At 43.8% G+C, this 18,907-nt stretch overlaps 1 protein-coding gene and 1 long non-coding RNA gene across 2 annotated transcripts in view; both read right to left on the reverse strand.

Annotated features, from left to right (window-relative positions):
- Positions 1-18,907, reverse strand: part of LOC105922826 (cyclin-dependent kinase 16-like) — a 173,266-nt gene that overhangs the window by 110,183 nt on the left and 44,176 nt on the right. The window lies entirely within an intron of this gene.
- LOC118564609 lies at positions 16,976-18,122 on the reverse strand. Its single transcript, XR_004931977.1, has 3 exons — positions 17,861-18,122; positions 17,510-17,602; positions 16,976-17,050 (listed from the first exon to the last, which is right to left on the reverse strand). It is a non-coding gene; the product is annotated as an uncharacterized LOC118564609 (long non-coding RNA).

Genomic DNA, 18,907 nt, shown 5'->3' on the forward strand with positions numbered 1-18,907 from the left:
TGATGTCAAAACAGACAAAACACATTTTAAATCCCAAATGACTTATTTGACTCGAGGCTTCAGCACCTGACATCCTTCACAGCATCTTCACCTTTGAAACTGAAGAGATAGTTTCTCAGAAGGATTAAGACATGCAGGGACATATCTGATTAGTTATTAAATTGTATAGGTAATTAAACATGTTTGTACTTCTGTTGCGTAATGATCAGGAGGACTTAGTGAAATGATTTTCTCCTGAGACCAGAGGAAATGCTTAACAAAACTTCCCCCTGGTGGTCGTATGATACCTTTTGCAGTCCGTTTCAATGAATTTGTTAATGTAACCTAAAGTCCATATGAAACACATTCATGAAGTTGTTATTGATCTATTAGAAACCTGATAGAGTTGCAAATGAATCTAGGATTCAAGAAAGTATTATTATTTTGTAATGTGTCATGTCTGGCAGTGTAAGATATAGAACTGCTCTTAATGCCTAAGAGAACCCAGCAGACGAACTTTTCACAAGTCTGTGGCTGTTTCTCAATATGCGTTCTTGAGCGGTCTCCTGTGCTCGTGACACGTCATCAGCCTCAGCCCGACAGCTGCATGAAGCTGACACCCTGTGATAAACTTGCTTGTTTATTCTAAAATAATGTGTTCCTTGTTGTTGTTTCAACTCCCGGCCTTTATTTAACTGGTGCTCTCTGAACACAGGTCCGAACAAAAACAACCGCTGCCGTTCAACAATTCCACGCGCGCCCCCTCCTGTCGTAACATATCTGCCATAAAGTGCATGTCGCAAAACATATTCTCTGACATCTCCCTTTTTTTTTTTTTAAACAATAACATTGGCAAACAGTATCATCACTAATGCATGCAGTATTGATTCTGCAGTGTAACAGTAACATCCTTGTTTATTTTCAATAACCAGCCATTTAGGGCTTCATCAACAAACAGCTTTGTATTTTATCTTCACAATATCAGATTTTCTATAGAACCCTTTTACCATAACATCCCTCACAGATCTAGTCTCTGAACAGGTTTAACAACTCTACCAGATCTGGTTTGAGACAGTCCACTAGGGGTCGTCTTAGGGTCAGGAAAGCTACCTCCAGAGCTCGCCTGAACATCAGGTGTGTTAGGTTCTACAGATTGTTCAACTGAGGACCCCACCTCAGGCAGTGCTTGGAGATGACGACGATTTCGTCTGTACAGGGCTCCTTGCTCTGTAGCGATGACATATGACCTCTCTGTTGTACTCTCCCCATCCACTTCTGCAGGTGTGGACCAGGTCTTCTGAATGTCCAGCCTAGCGAGAACAGGGTTTCCTGGCTGCAGTGATGTGAGTGGTCTCCCCCCGTGTCGCTTATTGTAGTGGAAAGCTTGCTTCCACTTCTCCACAGCGTCCTTAGCTCTGATGTGCTGTCGGTTTGGCCATTTTGGTTGCAGGACTTTATCCAGAGTAGGTAAGGTTGTTCGGATTTTCCTGCCCAATAATAGTTCCGCCGGACTGACACCAGTGCTGCTGTGCGGTGAGGATCTATAGATCATAAGAGCCAGTAGTGGATCTTTTTGTTGCAGTATTCTTTTGGCCGTTTGCACAGCTCGTTCAGCATGTCCGTTGCCCTGTGGATTGTGGGGGCTGGAGGTCACATGCTTAAAGTCCATCTCATGGGCAAAGTCTTTGAAGACTTCACTGCTGAACTGTGGCCCATTGTCACTGACAACCTCTTCTGGTATTCCATACCGGGCAAAAGTAGCTTTCAGCTTTAGAGACACTTGAGCGCTTGTGGTGGTTGGCATGTGGAGAATCTCCAGGTATCTGGAATAATAGTCTGATATGACCAGAAAGTTCTCTTTTCCATGCTCACAAAGATCTATGCCGATTCTTTTCCATGGCCTGTCTGGGAGAGGTGTTGACAGGAGAGGTTCTCTGTTTTGTGCCCTCCTGTGCTCCCGACAGTACATGCAGTTCTCCACTTTGTGTGTGATTTGTGAAGCTAAGCCAGGCCACCACACCCAAGTGTTTGCTCTCATTCTGCATTTGTTAAGTCCTTGATGACCATCATGTATGCGTTCTAACATTTCTGTTCTCATTGACCCAGGTATCACTATCCTGCTCACCCATCATGCACAGACAGTTCATTTCTCACAGGAAAGTATTCTCTTGCACTGCTCTGTGTGTGTTGTATATGTTCAGGCCACCCATTTTTAATGTACCTGATTACAACTTGGAGATGCTCATCAGCTGCTGTCTCTGCTCTGATGCCATCCATCTTTGTCTGTGATGCTGGGATGCTGCTCATCACTGCAGCTACATAACACTCAACATCTGTATGGCTGTCTCTGCTGTGCACCGCTCCCTGTTGTGGGACAGCATGTCTGCCACGACCAGTGTTTTCCCAGGTGCATAATCAGCCTCCAAGTTAAATCTCATCAATCGCATGAGGAGTCTTTGACAGCGTACTGGTGTGTTGTCAAGGTCTCTGGAGTTCATAAGTGGAATGAGAGGTTTGTGATCTGTAATCAGTTTGAATGCAGGCAGGCCATAGAGGTATTTCTCAAATCTTTCACACGCCCACACAGATGCTAGGCACTCTTTTTCTATTTGAGCGTACCTCTTTTCAGCATCGCTTAATCGTCTTGAACAGAATGCCACTGGTCTCCAGTCCTTGTCCAGAGGGATCTGCCAAAATCCAGAAGCTGCGTCCAGAGAAGTGAAAACTGTGGACCCACTCAACTGGGCTATCATCTCTTCCGCTGTGGGCAGAATGAACCTCTCTCTTTTGACAGCTTTATTTAGTCTCTTTAGGTCAACACAGATGCGTGCCTTTCCATTCTTTTTCGGGACCGGCACCATCAGTGCACACCACTCCGTTGGTTCTGTTACAGCCTCAACGATGTAATTTGTCTCCATTCGGTCCAGCTCCTCCTTCACCTCTTTTAATAAGGGTATGGGGACCCGGCGTGCTGTGGCTACTGCATAGGGCTGAGCATTATCTTGCAGTGCAATTTTCACAGCCACGTCGGACGCCGGGCTGGCGTCGACCAGATCCTCGGCATCAGGCTCTTCTGATGCAGTAAGCCAAACCTCATACACTCGCTTTATTAGCCCCATTATGAAGGGAACCCGGGCTGGTAATGAAAAGGTAAGGCGAGCAGTCAAGAGCACAGGTAAACAGGCGAGCTGACAGGGAAGGGCAAACTGAGGGAGGTTTAAATAGTGAAGCTGACAGGTGGATTGAGTCCTGGCTTGATTAGTGGCTGGCAGGTGTAGATGATTGCTGAGGTGGAGAGGAGACTGGGGTGTATGGAGGGTGAAAAGTGCCCTGAATATGTGCATGTTGCAGCAGACAAAGCTGCACCATGACAGGTGCATAAAACTGAGAATTTATCACTCAGAAACTCCCGAGCTGGAAGTTAAAATCGTCTCCATAGCCTCACTGAGTTGCTCTTTACAGTTCATAATTAAAAGAAATCACAGCGCAATCGACAGGTAGTTGTTTTTTGTTATTGCCGATGTTGCTTTTTCCTTTAGCAGAAGACTCCTCTTACCCAGATGCACCACAGAGCGCCAGAGTGATGCCTGTGGTGATCAATCTCTACAACGCCTCCCTCAGTGATTCAGACACCAACCCTCTGTATTGACATTTATTCAATTTTTTTTTGTTTTGCACATCGTCACTATCACAATAATTTAGATCTATATATAGATAGATCTAAATTAAAGTGATGGTGACGATGTGCAAAAACAAACAAAAAAATAAATAAAATAATATATATATATATATATATATATATATATATATATATATATATATATATAATTTTTTTTTGTATATCTGGAGACACACTAATAGAATATATGTTCTGTCACTTTTTAATTGACGGGTGATTAATGACCCTAATCATTTCCGGTCTCCTTTGATTTCCGGTCTCCCCTTTGATTTCCGGTCCCCCCTCCCCATTTCCGGTCCCCCTTTACTTCCGGTCCCCTCCCCCACTCCAGGAATCCATACCCCTCCCCCATTTCCTGCCCCCTCCCCCACTTCCGGAATCCATACCCCTCCCCCATTTCCGGTCCCCTCCCCCACTCTAGGAATTCGAAACTGACACAGATTCAACAAATAGGATCTTCTCACCAACATGACAATCAAAAACGGAGCTTACCGCGCAACTCCGAGACAGGCTCAAGATAAAACAACTCCGGTTATTTTTCTGCTTAACGCATGGCGTGACAAGATGATAGCAGACCGGATGTCAACGCTGTTCTGCAACTGTTGCGACTGGAGAGATGTTTTGGGTGATCAAGAAAGTGGTAGCTTTTTAGACCCGCCCTCCACACAACAGCCAATACCTCCCCCCTTCAACGTTAACCACACCCCTTCTCAGTATAAAAAAACAACCAGACAGACCGATCGGGACCTCCATGCAGCTTCAGTGACCAGACTTTTAGCATCTGAAACCATGAACAACTACGCGGTTGAAAGAACTACCGCTTCAACATCACCGCAGCATGGCTCCCCGGACAGCGACAAATTCTTTCCGGGACCGTACCACCCTCCTTCACCCTCGCCAACCCCTGAATCCTCTTCCGAACTCGACAGCGACAGCGAGAGTCTCCTCACATCGCTGCAGAGGCGTATCGACGACTGGGCCAATGCCCCTGGAGGTGTGAAACTACGGCCCGAGTACTTTGTTTTACGGGATGAGAATTCCACGCTTCCAACCACACTTCCAGCCATGGTTCCAGCCATGCCGTCTCTGTCAGAGACCCAGGAGAAAGATTCACAAGTGCTGAATCTTCCACCCTCCCCGGACCCTTCTCAGTCTGAGTACTCACAGCTCCAGGACTCGCAACTTCCCTTCAGCCAAGGAGATCCAGCCTCCCCACCCCCATTACCGCGTGAGGACGTGCAGATTCCATCCGGGGAACCAGACGCTGACACCGGCGCTGATGAATACGACGGGTGGATCCGCTTCGGCTTCATCAAAGCGGTGAAAACTGTGGTGCACCATCTTTTGAGCACCGCCATCGAAAAGTACATGCGTGGAAAGTGCTACGGATGCATCAATGATCGTCCGAGTCAGAGAGACCATGAATGTTTGGAGCAGCTTGAGGACCGGTTCTTTGAAAGTAATTACTACGGTGTAATGCGAATGCTTTATAACGAGCGTTTCATCGATGCCGTTCAACGGTTTTTAGCCGCTCGCAACATCCATCAAGACAACGACACAGTCAATGCCGTCGCACAGGCCTATCTGTACGAATTGACGCTATCCAAGCGGGTGCATGACCACATCAGCGAGGTGTATAATCAGCTGGTTCAAGAAAACTATGACTTAAAAGATCAACTTGAAACCATCACGCAGTACTGGCAGGGTTCTTGAAACCAAAGCATGCATGTTTTCTCATATCTTTCTGTAATATATATATTATATGAGTGTTTCTTTTACATTGAGTTTGTGATATATTAAACTAGTATTTTCCGCAATTAGTTTATGACATTGTATTAAAAGAATGTCTTTCTTTTTATCTAACCAATGAGTGTTTTTTTACATTGAGTTTGTGATATATTAAAGTAGTATTTTCTGCAATTAGTTTGTGACATCGTAACAAAATTAATCTCTTTCTCTAAATATGAAATGAACTTTCTCTACAATTAGTTTGTGATATAATAAATGCATATTAATAATAAAATATATAAAAACCCAAATACAGACCTCTTTTCCTTCATTCAGCATCACTACGTGCGTGGGAAGGTATGGCTGAAGCAAAGTTAATGAAGCGTGTATATTACACACCTGCTCACCCAGGTTCTTTTGGTGGAGTAGATAGATTACAGAGGGCTATGCAGAGTGAAACCGGGAAAAAGGTTCCGATTGAAGTGGTCCGAGACTTTTTATCAGAACAAGATGCATATTCTTTACATAAACCGGCAAGAATAAGATTTCCTAGAAATAGAGTGTTTGTCACCAGGCCTCTGAGACAGTTTCAAGCAGATCTTTGTGATATGCAGAGTTTATCCGAAGAAAACGACGGCTACAATTATTTATTAACCGTTATTGACGTATTCTCCAAAAGAGCCTACGTCAGAGTTTTAAAAAGGAAAACAGCCTCTGACGTCGTAACAGCTTTCGAGTCTGTTTTAAGGGAGAGTGGGGTTCCAAAGAGGCTTCAAACTGATGACGGTAAAGAATTTTTCAACAAATCATTCAAAGCGTTAATGGATAAAAACGGAATTGAACATTTTTTCCACGGCTAGTGAAATAAAAGCGTCGGTGGTTGAGAGGTTTAACCGTACGTTAAAATCAAGAATGTGGAGATATTTCACAGCAAACAACACTCTCCGTTATGTAAACGTGCTTCAGGATCTGGTCAAAAGCTACAACCACGGTTATCATTCAAGTATTAAAATGGCACCTATCCAAGTCACCGCTAGTAACGCTTTTCAAGTGTTTCAAAATCTGTACGGGACCAATTCCAAACGCAGTACAAAAGTCAAGACCGCATTTAAACCAGGTGACCATGTCAGAATCTCCAAGCTGCGTGGCGTGTTTGACAAAAAATATGAACAGAGTTTCACGGACGAAATCTTTACAGTTACAGAAGTTATACAACGATCTCCACCCGTCTTCAAGCTGAAAGATTTAGACGGAGAGCCCGTCCGAGGTTCTTTTTACGCAGAAGAGCTTCAAAAGGTGAAAATATCAAAAAACAAAATGTATCAAGTGGGTGACATATTAGACAAACGCACCGTACGGGGGGTCAAACAGGTCTTAGTACGTTGGAAAAACTGGCCGGAGAAATTCAACAGCTGGGTGAGAGCCGACGACCTGCGAGACGTATAAAAGAAGACGCTGCTCTCTGACGGTTGACAGTGCAACATGGACCACTTAACTCAGGACGAAGGATTTTACCTGACGCTACCCTCCAACGCTAGCCTGGATGTCTTTAAGGATAATAACATATCGAGTTTCCGCGTGGATTTAGCCGAGCATATCAATTTACAAGGAGAATGGCAAGTGGCATTGACGGAGGTTTCTTATCCACACACATGGCATAACGTTCCTTCAGAAAATGCTTTTTTCGAATGGCGGAAAGCGAGCGAGGAACAAGTCCATCGCATACAGATTGGAAACGGATACTACAGTAATATGAATCAGCTTATCAAAGAGATCGAAGCCCATCTGAGAAAGATAGATTCAGATGTTTATTTCAAGGTTAACAAACTCGCAAACATACTCACCTACCAGGCCGGCGCTCAGTACCATCTACGTTTTCACGCTCCACTGGCCTACATGCTCGGCGCGGAACCCGGAGAATGGATCAAATTCGACCACTGGCACGCCCCTCACCCTATAGATTATAAAGCGGGTTTCTACCACCTCTATTTTTACAGCGACGTTGTTGCGCCGCAGATAGTGGGGGATGCATACGCGCCCCTCTTGCGAACAGTTCAGGTCCAGGGCGTTTTTGGAGATATTTTTACGCAGACCTTTCATAACCCCTACTATCTCCCCGTTGCCAAGAAACATATTGAAAATATACAAGTTGAAATTAAAACGGATCAAAACACCCCGGTGAAATTTACATACGGAAAGTGCATCATGAAACTACATTTCAGACCCGTTGGTTCACGCAGAGCGTTCAGGTGAAACGGTTCATGCTTATAAAAACACACGATTGTGGCCAGAATCATTCATAGCTGTGCAACCAGTCACAACGACAACGTTGCAGCGTTCTAAAAACGTGAGGAAGAAGCGACGACAATCGTGAAAACATGGTTTTCTTGAGAGAGGATCCGCACCGTTTTATCCCTTACTACCATAACCAGGTAGGGGGAGAAATACCCGGCTTCTATGGCGCCCCTGTTATGTACGGCCGTGGGATAGGATCCATATTTTCAAAATTATTTCGTTTCGTATCACCCTTATTTAAATCCGGCTTCGCTATTGCTAAACCGCATCTGAAAAAGGCTGCCACAAACATCGCCTCGGACGTCATAGGTAAAGCTATGACGAAAATAAGCGGCTCGCACGAGGGTGTGAATAACCAAGAGGGGTCGGGTGTTATGGTTTTGTCAAGAAGAGCTAAAAAGAGACCTCCGGGGCAACGTGTTGGCCGTTCACAAATAGTTCTGCAGCGCAAAAAGAAGAAATCAGTCAGCAGGAGCAAAGCAAGAGGGAGGAGGTCCGTTGTGAGCAAGGATATATTTAGCTGAATTATTATTCTTCAATAACAATAAAACATGGCTCTTTTACACCGGAAATCATCAGAATGTACGCTGGCGGAACTGGACTTGTTTTCCGCCCCCATGACACAACTTTCTATCGAAGATAAGCTCTACACAGAAATATTACCCGTGTCAGCGATTACAGACACCGGGCCTATCGAGTTCTTTATCCCCGGAGATGGAGAGAAATACTTGGATTTGAACGATACGTTACTTCATGTCCGTTTAAAGATAACCAACGCAGATGGAAGCGACATGGCTAACGACGCCGCTGTCGGGTTGATAAATTACCCGTTGAATACAATGTTTAGTCAATGCGACGTTATTCTGGGGGACAGGTTAATTTCACAGAGTAGCGCAACTCACCCGTACAGAGCAATGATTGAAACTCTGCTCAACTATTCAGAAGACACGTTAAAGAGCCAATTTAGCGCGGGCCTCTTTTACAAAGACACAGCGGGAGCTATCGACTCTATTGTTACCACCGACGGTCCAAATTCGGGGATGAACAAGAGAGCCGCTTTCACCGCTAATTCCAGAGAGTTACACCTGATGGGGCCTCTTCACGCAGATATTTTCTTCTGCGAAAGACTCCTCTTGAATTCTGTCGATATGAGGGTTAAACTAACCAGAGCCAGCGACGCCTTCTCTCTCATGGGACCGCGTGATTCAACCTTCCGACTGAAAATTCTGGGGGCTTCGCTATTTATGAAAAAAGTTTCAGTCTCCCCGGCTATCCGACTAGGGCATGCCTCAGCATTAATGAGAGGAAACGCCCTCTATCCTCTTTCGCGCGTGAATGTGAAAACGTACTCTGTCCCTGAAAATTCCAGGATATGTACTCAGGAGAATCTCTTTTTGGGAACGATGCCGAAATATGTCGTTTTAGGTATGGTCAACCACGAGGCATTCACTGGAAGGAGAAGCATGTCGCCTTTCAACTTTAAGCATATGGATGTGGAATATTTAGCGCTCTGCAAAGACGGCAGACAGGTCCCCGCCAAAGCGTTTCAACCCCAATTCAACAACGGTATTTCAGTCAGGGAATATTACAACATGTTCACCTCTACAGGTCGTCATTTAAAAGACCTTCCTTTAAGCATCGCTCGTGAGGAATTTAACAAGGGTTATTCCCTGTTTGTCTTTAATCTCAATCCGAGCGAGGACGCAGACGCTCTGTCACCGGTGTGCAACGGTAATTTGAGACTGGAAATGAGATTCAGAGTTCCGCTGCCTCACACGACCACCCTGATTGTGTACGCGTGTTACGACTCAATTTTGGAAATCGATTCAAAAAGGCAGGTTCTGGTGGATTTTTATTAAAACATGAATAACCACGAGATCGAGAGTCTGATGCATCACCTGTTGGGGGACCTATTTTGCGGCGTTTGGGCTTGTGATCAGCTTCCATTACTCAAACGCACGTACAGTGGCCCGGCCTATTTTATCGTCAACACTCATCCTTCACACATGCCTGGTGAACACTGGCTAGCTCTGACTTTGGAAGAGAATGATAGAGCCACCTTTTTCGACTCTTACGGATTTCCTCCGGATTTCGAATTTTATCCCTCGAGCATAGTGACATTTTTGAAAGAGAGATCCTCGAAAATATTGTATCATAATCGTCAACTTCAAGACACTCTATCAGTCGTGTGCGGTCATCATTGTGTTTATTATCTTTGTCATAAAGCCTGCGGGCTATCGATGCATGACATATTGGCTACCTATGATGACAGTGTTTATAAAAATGATGTCATGGTATTTGATTTTGTGAAAAAATATCAGCGTTGTGTAAAAAATAGGGCCTCGTGCTCGTTTAATCACGGAACGTGTTCTTTACAAATGTTTAAAGATTGTTACAAGTTGTAACTTGTCTAGAAGAAAAACACTGTATACACGAATAATTTGAAACAATAAAAGTATCTTTATTACAAATTTATTTCTCCAGTTTTTTTTTCATACAGAGTTTTAAGGAGAAAATTTCAACCATGCAGGGTTCTTGACTCTTTTGCTCTTGACTCGTTCGTTGTAGGGGGTTGGATGCTCAAAGTCTATTCCGGAGAATTTAGGGGACAACACAATTTTTCCTTTACGTTTCATGACGGGCTTATCTTTGTTCTTCTCCGATACACCCGTTTCTGCCATGCCTCTGTATTGGTCACGAGCTTGCGGATTGCTGACTGAGGACACAGGGATGTTTAGCTCCTTCAGGGCGGTCATGAAATGGTTCCAGCCTACAGGTTCCTGGGTCTGTGTTTTCCGCTTAAATGGGAGCAGAAGGTTTTTCAGCAAATCGACCAGATGTGAGCCTCCCATCACACGATCCCGATAAACAAATTCCCCTTTCGAAGTCCAACTCGTACCATGTAGGGACAACTTTTTCAATATGTATTCAGCATTTTTGCGATCTCTGTTTGGTAGAGCTTTTAGAACTTCGCTGGCGGTTTCATCCAATTCCATAAGAGAGGGTGTAGAAGCAGTAGAATCAGAGCCAGAGTCCGCCTCACCGTCATTATTGTCCGGGGTAGGGTTACGCTGCAAAGTTAAAGTCACTCTGGGTTCCTCCAGTTGACTTTGTTTGATCAGAGTCAGATATCTCTGAAGAAGAGCGTTGTACCTTTTAATTTTTTCATAAGAACTTAGTCCCTGTTCATTCAGTATCTCTCTCATTTTAGAATCCAAATCCTCTTCAGCCGTCTGTCTGATAGAAGGCTCTGACGGAGTCAAACGTTTGAACTGATGCGGAGAGACGAGATACATCTTTTGCGCCGTCCTAAGAGACATTTTCTCATCTCCTGATGAGACCTCCCACCAGCTCTCCGATTAAAGGAGCCACAACGCTTAGCAGGGGTAAAATAAACCCACCTGTTTGATTTTTCAGAGCCAGCTGCTTACGTTTTAAACCCGTTCTTTTATCAGCCAGCAATCTGATGATTTTTTTCTGCTTTTGCAGTTTTTTATGTTGAGCGGGAGATACTTTAACGTTACCTTTTAAGATGTTCAGAGCTATTTCACACAAGGCTTTGAGAAAATCCGGCGAGCAGTGAGCGAGAATGTCTTTCCGTTTCTGTGGGGTGGCATGATACAGAGCCCTAAAAAGAGGTATGTTCCTTTTTATGCGAGCTGACATGGTAAATTAATTTACTTGTGTACATACACAGCCGGCCACTGACCAGGGAGCATCCCCGTTCTCAGTCTGAAACGATCTGGGCAAGTGGGAGTCAGATCGACGATTAAATACCCGTGAGGTTCTCTGGTGGCGTCTTGAAAACTCTCCATAAAGAACGTTTTCTCTGACGGGAACATCTGACGGGCTAATATATTCAGCTGCAGTTTATCTCTGGGGTTCTTAAACAACACCATATAATTAGTATTTAAACTGATGGTGCGGCTGTACTTGCCTTGATGAAACACATTCTGAGTAAGCATCATCACGCTCATATTTCTGTGATGTCTGTATTGCGTAAAAATCTTGACCACTTCTGGATGCTCCGAAGCCTGGAAAATTACATCGTCCAATATAACCAGATGATTCTGATCAGGAGGAAACAGATTTTCATCATCAAAAGAATCAGGTAGTCCTTCGATGAATTTAATCTTTTTATTCATTCTCTGCAATTCAGCGTACATGGGTTGAAGAGATGTATAAATCCATACAATATTTACAGGTACAACATCCATAACATGGTTACAATTCTGCAAAACACGTTTAACAAAAAAAGATTTTCCACACCCGCTCGGACCCACTATCAGACATGAAAAAGGGGTTTTGAATCTAGGGTCAAATTCAATCTCCTGTGTTTCACCGGAGAGCGACATTGTTCTCGGTTAACCTTTTTAGTAACCAAAAGGGAGAGTTGTTCCGTCAGGAAAAAGCCTTCTTTTGTCATACACCAAGCGGAACTTTTTCTGAAATGTGGCATTTTTAAGTTGGAAGTTTCTTTTATCCCTCCTGATGGTATGCTGCGGAGCTTCTAAAACCTCCCCTGTACACCCCTGCAGATAACCTTCTACCAACTCTTTCACACTGTCAAAATTCACCCTCTCACTGCATTCCTGAGTTTGAGTGATGCCTTTACAACGCATCACAACTTTTTTCTGGTTTCTTGTCTGGTAAGCGTAGCTTTTGGGGCCTGTTGAAACAAATTGCTGTATGGTATCACCTCCCAGCTCATCCGTTAAATCCCCCAAATAATTTCCCAGCTCGAGGGAGGTCTGACCCGGTTTAACCACGTAGATCAGGCTGTCTGTGTCAATGTACAAAACGCGCTCCTGAAGTGGTTCGAGACAGGTGAATAGTTTCAACCGTGCGTGTGCTGTGGTAAACGCCGCGATAAATACATTATTCACCTTGTTAGGCAGGGAGATGCACCGTTTGTTGTATTTCCACTGAATCATACACATGTCGTCGTTCAGAAAGTGAAAGTAGCACACAACGTATTTACCTGAAAACAGGAAGTTAAAAAACTCTGCTGAGTCTGTCACAATGGTAGTTTTAGCCAGATCATTTCTCTGCGCAAATTTTCCCCAAAAACTGTTCAAACACAGTTTAGCCACTTGCCTTTTAGCAGGATTGACCTCAATCTTCCGTACATCTAGCTGGATGCCTTGGTTCAGTTTCTAGTCTGCCACATACTTTAACCTGCTCTCCTCATCCGTCGCTTCAGCGGGAAAACCTGAAGCTTGATTGAACTGCTCTGGTTCTCAAAATGCCAAACCTCTGTGATTTCAGCGACGGTGTAACCGAGTTCCAGAGCTTTGTTGAATTCGAGGGTTACCCAGACCCCCGTCAACGCCCTCTCTCGATCAGTGTGGCTGCAAGGGCCTGCCTGGTAGTTCATTTCGGCGCAAGCACGGCAGAGAGTAAAAACAAGTTTACCGGTAGATGTCTTGTACGGCAAAACGGGAAAAAACAGACCGCGGGGTGGAAACACGGTCGCCCTGATGAACCCAAAATAGTTACGCGGATCGTCAAAATCTTTGCAGATGATTTTGGGGTGGCCGAGAGGATAGGGACAGTTTGCGTTCACGTACGGGTACAATGAGGTGAAATCTACATAATGCACCGATTCCTCCTCCTCCGCCGTGTACCGGAGTCTGAGAGCACAAGTACGGCCGCCGTACAAAGCTTCTCGCGGGGAAAGAGGCTCTGGTGCGTTGAAAGACTGTAGAAACCTTTTGAGACCCGGGTGCGACTCCTTCATTAGGATCCAGTCGTGTTCCCATATAACTTCTAATTGCACGCCGTAAACCGATTGCAATAACCTCGCTCTCTCCATGGTAGCAGAGTGAAATGTTTCAAAGCAAACCCTCCTGAGAGGACAGATCTGGTCGGGTGGAAAGCAAGTGGGACACCCATGAAAAAAACACCCGTTGAACTCAAATGCGATTTTCACCCCTCGAACCTCCGCGTATCCATCGACCTGATAAGGGCCGATTTTCTTTTCGCCTTTATTGAGCGCATGCTGAATGAAAATGCCTCGTTCCTGAGCTACCCATTCTAACCACTGAATAGACGCGTTCGAAAATGTTTTACATTGACGTCGGTAATCCACCGGAGAGGGGATCGCGAGAGTGTTAGGAGGGAGGAAATTGGATGTAAAGACATTCATACAAGCTGATGCAATGGTGATTGACTTTAAAGCATCCACGGTTGTCTCTTTAAAGAACTCTTCTCTGAATTTCACACAAGCCTTGAAAAGAATCTCCACATCATTTTGACAATAATAAAGAGCTTCTTTCTGAAAGTCAAAGGGGTTTTTACAAGCCTCGTTGTACCAAATGTAAAACCGATCCTGTTCGGCAGGGTTCATGCGGTCTACCGCGTAGAAGCAGGGGGGAGGAAGCGGGCCCACGTAGCTTAAAGTCTTCTCAGAGGAGAACAAGTGAGGGAAAAACCCTTTACACTGATCGGTGAATCCTAATGCTTTTGGCATTTGGCTGAGTTTCATAGTAAGGAATGAAAGACTGTCGATGAATTTCAGAGTGTAATCAGGCTCGGTAAAACAGAGAACTTTACTTCCCTGTGTGATGAGGTACGGTTTAATGCCCAATTCAACCATTACACTCAGAACCAAGTAAGAGTCAAACCCACGACTGTTGTGAGCTAGGAAAGTGAAACCTCTGTAACGAGGATTTCTGAAATGAAGCAGAAAATCCCTAACGCAGTTCACCCCGTAAGAGTACCAAACATCTCCCGCCAAAGTTTTTGTGTAGACAAGGAATGGGATGTGTCTCCCGGTTTGATCTGTAAAAGTTTCAAAATCGTAAAAAAACAGTTTATTGCCGAGTTCAGGGTCTGTCAGTGTGGGTTGAATGTAACACTGATGCTCGTTTAACGTTACATCAACACCGCTAGGGACTTTCTGACGACAGACCGTGCATTTTATTGAACACTCATGAGGCTTGCTACCCCCACCTGCTGCTAGATCATATAGCCTTTTACACAGAGGACAGAATTTAGTTGTTTCGCAGTTACTCACATGCTTTCCGAGGTTAGGTCTCAATCTGGGGACCTTGTGTCTATCGAGGCAGAATGAATTACGGCAGATTCGTTTACAATCTGTGCATTGTACAGGGTTGTGCCGTTGCAGAGTACATCTCGGATCGAGACAAACTGAACAATGACCTTCGCAGTTATGCCTGTTTATGTTTTGGAAACCGGTAAAACAGTAGTTGCAAATATAGTTAGAACCGGTGAACCCTGTCAGGTTTTTAATGCCGTAATAATGGTTTTTGAACAGAAGCAGAAAAAGAGGATTTGAACGATCGGAAAAGTCAGTCTGGAATTTACGAAGCATTGCGTCCTTACCGTCTTTATAGAAAACGACAATTTTCCTGTTGAGAATCTTTTCAAATTTTTGCACATCGCTGAAAGTGACGGGGGTTTGCTCTGTGAGGCCCGCTGTGCGTTGCCAAAGTACAGCTTGCTGCACGGCTTGGGCATCTGTAAAAGTAGGGTTACACAGATGGGCAAGACTGATTGAAAAACAAAGCTGATCAGAACGATTGGCGACGATATACAAATGTTGACGTTTTTTACGAATCAGTTCACAGTCCAATGTTTTTTCGGCTTTACGTTTGACACCTCCATGAGGGTTTCTTACAACCTGAACAATCATTTCTAAGTTGTTTGGATCCGGCAATTCCGCATTTGACTGCGTTAAATCCTCTAAAAATTCCAGAAATGCAGGCAGAATTGAATCACGTTCATCATTTACCTGAACGATGGCGTGATGAGAAAATCCTTCTCCGCTCAATTCAAGCTGGGATAATATCGCTACGAGAGGCCAGGCGAGCAGCTGACTCTGCGAGCTCGGTGAGAATATGATACACTTGTGTGTAAAATTCGGCGGGGTTGGGAGCGTAGCCGGCTCGCGAGGCAATGACGTTGAAAGGACGTCTTATTTCTGTAACATTGAAACCTTCTCGCTCTCTCTGAGTTTGTTGGGTATGTTCAGAGCTGTTTACAGCTGACTGTCCATGACTGGTGCAGGGTTGATCCGCTCGGTCGGGTGCAATGAGAGATGGCTGTTGAGGCTGGTTGGATGTGGGATTTGGCAAAGCAGTATTGGAAGAACCAGTGGGATTTTGTTCACCGTTTTCTACAAGACCCCCACCGTGTTGCACATACTGAGCGTTTGTAGGATTAGGGCTAAATGTTTGAGAGAGAGAAACGTTTAATTGATGGACCGCTTGTTCTAACCTGGACGGTGAATGTGGAGCTACATTGAAAGAACCAGGCATATGCCGGACAGGAAGATTTTGAAGGTCATTAACCATTTGTGTGATTTCATGTAAAGCGTTTGTAACTTGCTGTTGAAACTCTAAGGAATTATTTTCAGGCGAGTATGGTTGAGAGAAAGAATCGTTTAATCGTTCGATGGCTCGTTCTACAGATAGTAAACATTCAAGGTCCAAATCTGGACCCTGAGTTCTGACTGGGGAATTTGGGGTTAGATTGAGAAATTCGGTTGCAGGGTGTACAGGGAGATTACGGAGTTCATTCACAGCTTCAACAATTTCATTCAATGCATTTCTCAGTTGCTGGCTACCCATTTTTAACAGAGGTCACAATTTAAAAGGTTAACTCTACTGTAGCAATGAGATCTTGGCGCTTTCTTTCAGGAGAAAGATGCAGTTTCTCAGAAGCTCCTCAGCTCTCCGACTGTAGTAGGTTCCTCTGCGGCCGCAGTATGGAATTTGTTGAATAATCGATGCAGCTTCTGTAATAGAACGGAACAACTATAATCAGGAAAGAATAAAACATTCATTTATTATATTACAAGCTATTTGTAGAAAAAGGTAGTTTCATATGTGGAAAGAGATGAAAATATAATGTTTTAATATGCCATGAACTAATTGTAAATACAGATATTTAATATAGTATGAATGGGAAGTTATTATACGACTGCCCAATTGTAGAAAAGGATGCTTTCATATTTAGAAATAGGTGAAATGCATTGATTCATTATTATATAATGAAAGAAAAGAAGGATGCGGGGGATTTATTCATTTTATTATACGGCGGCCTAATTGTAGAAAAAGGTGATTTCATGTGTGTGAAGAGGTGGAAGAACAATGATTCGTTATGATATAATAAACTAATTGTAAATACAGAGATTTAACAAAGAAGGACATAGGGATTTATTGATTTCATTATTTATTGTAGGCGAAAGAAATTATTTACCCGTTGCAAGCCTTCGAATCGTAATCACTTTTGTCTCGAGCTTCGGAATCACTCTCTGGACTATCTTAAGGGTAGAACTTAGTGTAATGAGACTGGGTCTTTTCCTCTTTCTTAAGGATCGTCTTCTCCGGATCGTATCACGGGCTGCAAAAATAAAAAAATATATGTATATAGATATAAATAAGTAAATACAATTAAATAAATTAGTAAAAACAGCATATGGGGTTGAAAAGTGAGGAGAGGCCTGATTCGAACACACACACACACACACACACACACACACACACACACACACACACACACAGAGGTTAACACTGCCATACTTTGTAAAATGTCCTGACTTCAAAGGTTAAAAACCTGTGATGGTCCCCATTAAGATGGTAGAACATGCACACACACACACACACACACACACAGGTTAAAAACCTGTGATGGTCCCCACTAAGACGGTAGAACACACACACACACACACACACACAGAGGGAAGGAGGCCTTAGATATTTTCGAACCTTGCAGAACAGTAGTTTAAACTTTAAGAGTGTAAATAAAGAAATAATAAATTAACTATTAAGTTAAATAAAGAAAAAAAACTGTATTACTCACCGTCTGAAGAGGTTGCTGGCAGATCAGTTTGAGGTGCGTTAGGGGGTTGTATCTCTGCACCTTCAGCACCGTTTTCCCTCAGGAGGGCTGCTTCTGTTAAGAAAGAAAGACGGAGCTTTTTAATGGAGTGAATTACACGCATACAATGATTGCAGCAGAAATAAATACACACACACACACACACACACACACACACACACACACACACTGAAAGAGTGAGAAACTGAAACATACAGAGGGAGGGAGGTTTTTGAACCGTGCAGAACAGTAGTTTAAACTTTAAGAGTGTAAAAAAAGAAATAATAAATTAACTATTAAGTTAATTAATGAAAAAAAAACTGTATTACTCACCGTCTGAAGAGGTTGCTGGCAGATCAGTTTGAGGTGCGTTAGGGGGTTGTATTTCTGCACCTTCAGCACCGTTTTCTCTCAGGAGGGCTGCTTCTGTTAAGAAAGAAAGACGGAGCTTTTTAATGGATGCATACAATGATTGCAGCAGAAATAAATACATAAAAAAGATAAAAAAAAAAAAAAAAAAATGCATCACACCGGGGAATCGAACCCACGTAAAACTAGAGCGGAAACTGCGTGTTAACGTAGCACGCCACATGAATGTCCCACAAATTACCTACAGTATGATGTAGTCCCTCTCCCGCTGGTCTGAACCGTCTGAACTGAAGTTTCAACGCTCAGTGTGACTGTCAATGGCATACAGTGAGAACATGAAACGGGGCTGGTTGAGAAACATAAAATCGATAGTTTTCAGAGTTATAAAGAAACTTACGATGGGTATGGTTTGCTGGTGGAATCGTTGCTTGTGGTACATCCGTTTGGACTTGGTTGTTTTGCAGGGTGGGTGTTTGTGCTACAAACAGCTGGCGAGGTTGAATGCCCGCTACCGCTGAGTGGAGGAAGAGAGGTTGGCGAACCGGCGGTGGTGTACGCAGATCAATGACTTTATCTGTTTCTTGTTTAGGGGTAGACGTATTTTGCGAGGCAAAGTCCTGGCGGGTTTTGCTTCGGGACGGGCGGTTTTTCAGTGTAAGTTTGCTCTCTGGCCGGGTTCTTTGCGGCTGAGCCTGGTGAACACCGTGCTGTAGGTAAGGATTACCGCTCGTCTCATCAAAAAACCTAAAACAATAAAATAAAATGGTTAAAACAACGTATTAGTATCTTAAATACTTTAGATACTTTATCTTTTATGAAAGTAAATCCTACCGTAGTTCAACGGTGTTAAAAGTACATTTTCTTGCTCCACACCTGTGAGTCTGAAAATATTAAACATATATTGTTTACCAGCCGAAAAGCGTAAGGGGGGATTCCCCAAGTGACATTACTACGGTATCACATGATCAGTGGCGTCATAGGGGGGATTCCCCCACCGTATATTCAACGTAA

Source organism: Fundulus heteroclitus, chromosome 1 (genome assembly GCF_011125445.2).
Source record: "Fundulus heteroclitus isolate FHET01 chromosome 1, MU-UCD_Fhet_4.1, whole genome shotgun sequence".
NCBI lineage: Eukaryota > Metazoa > Chordata > Actinopteri > Cyprinodontiformes > Fundulidae > Fundulus > Fundulus heteroclitus.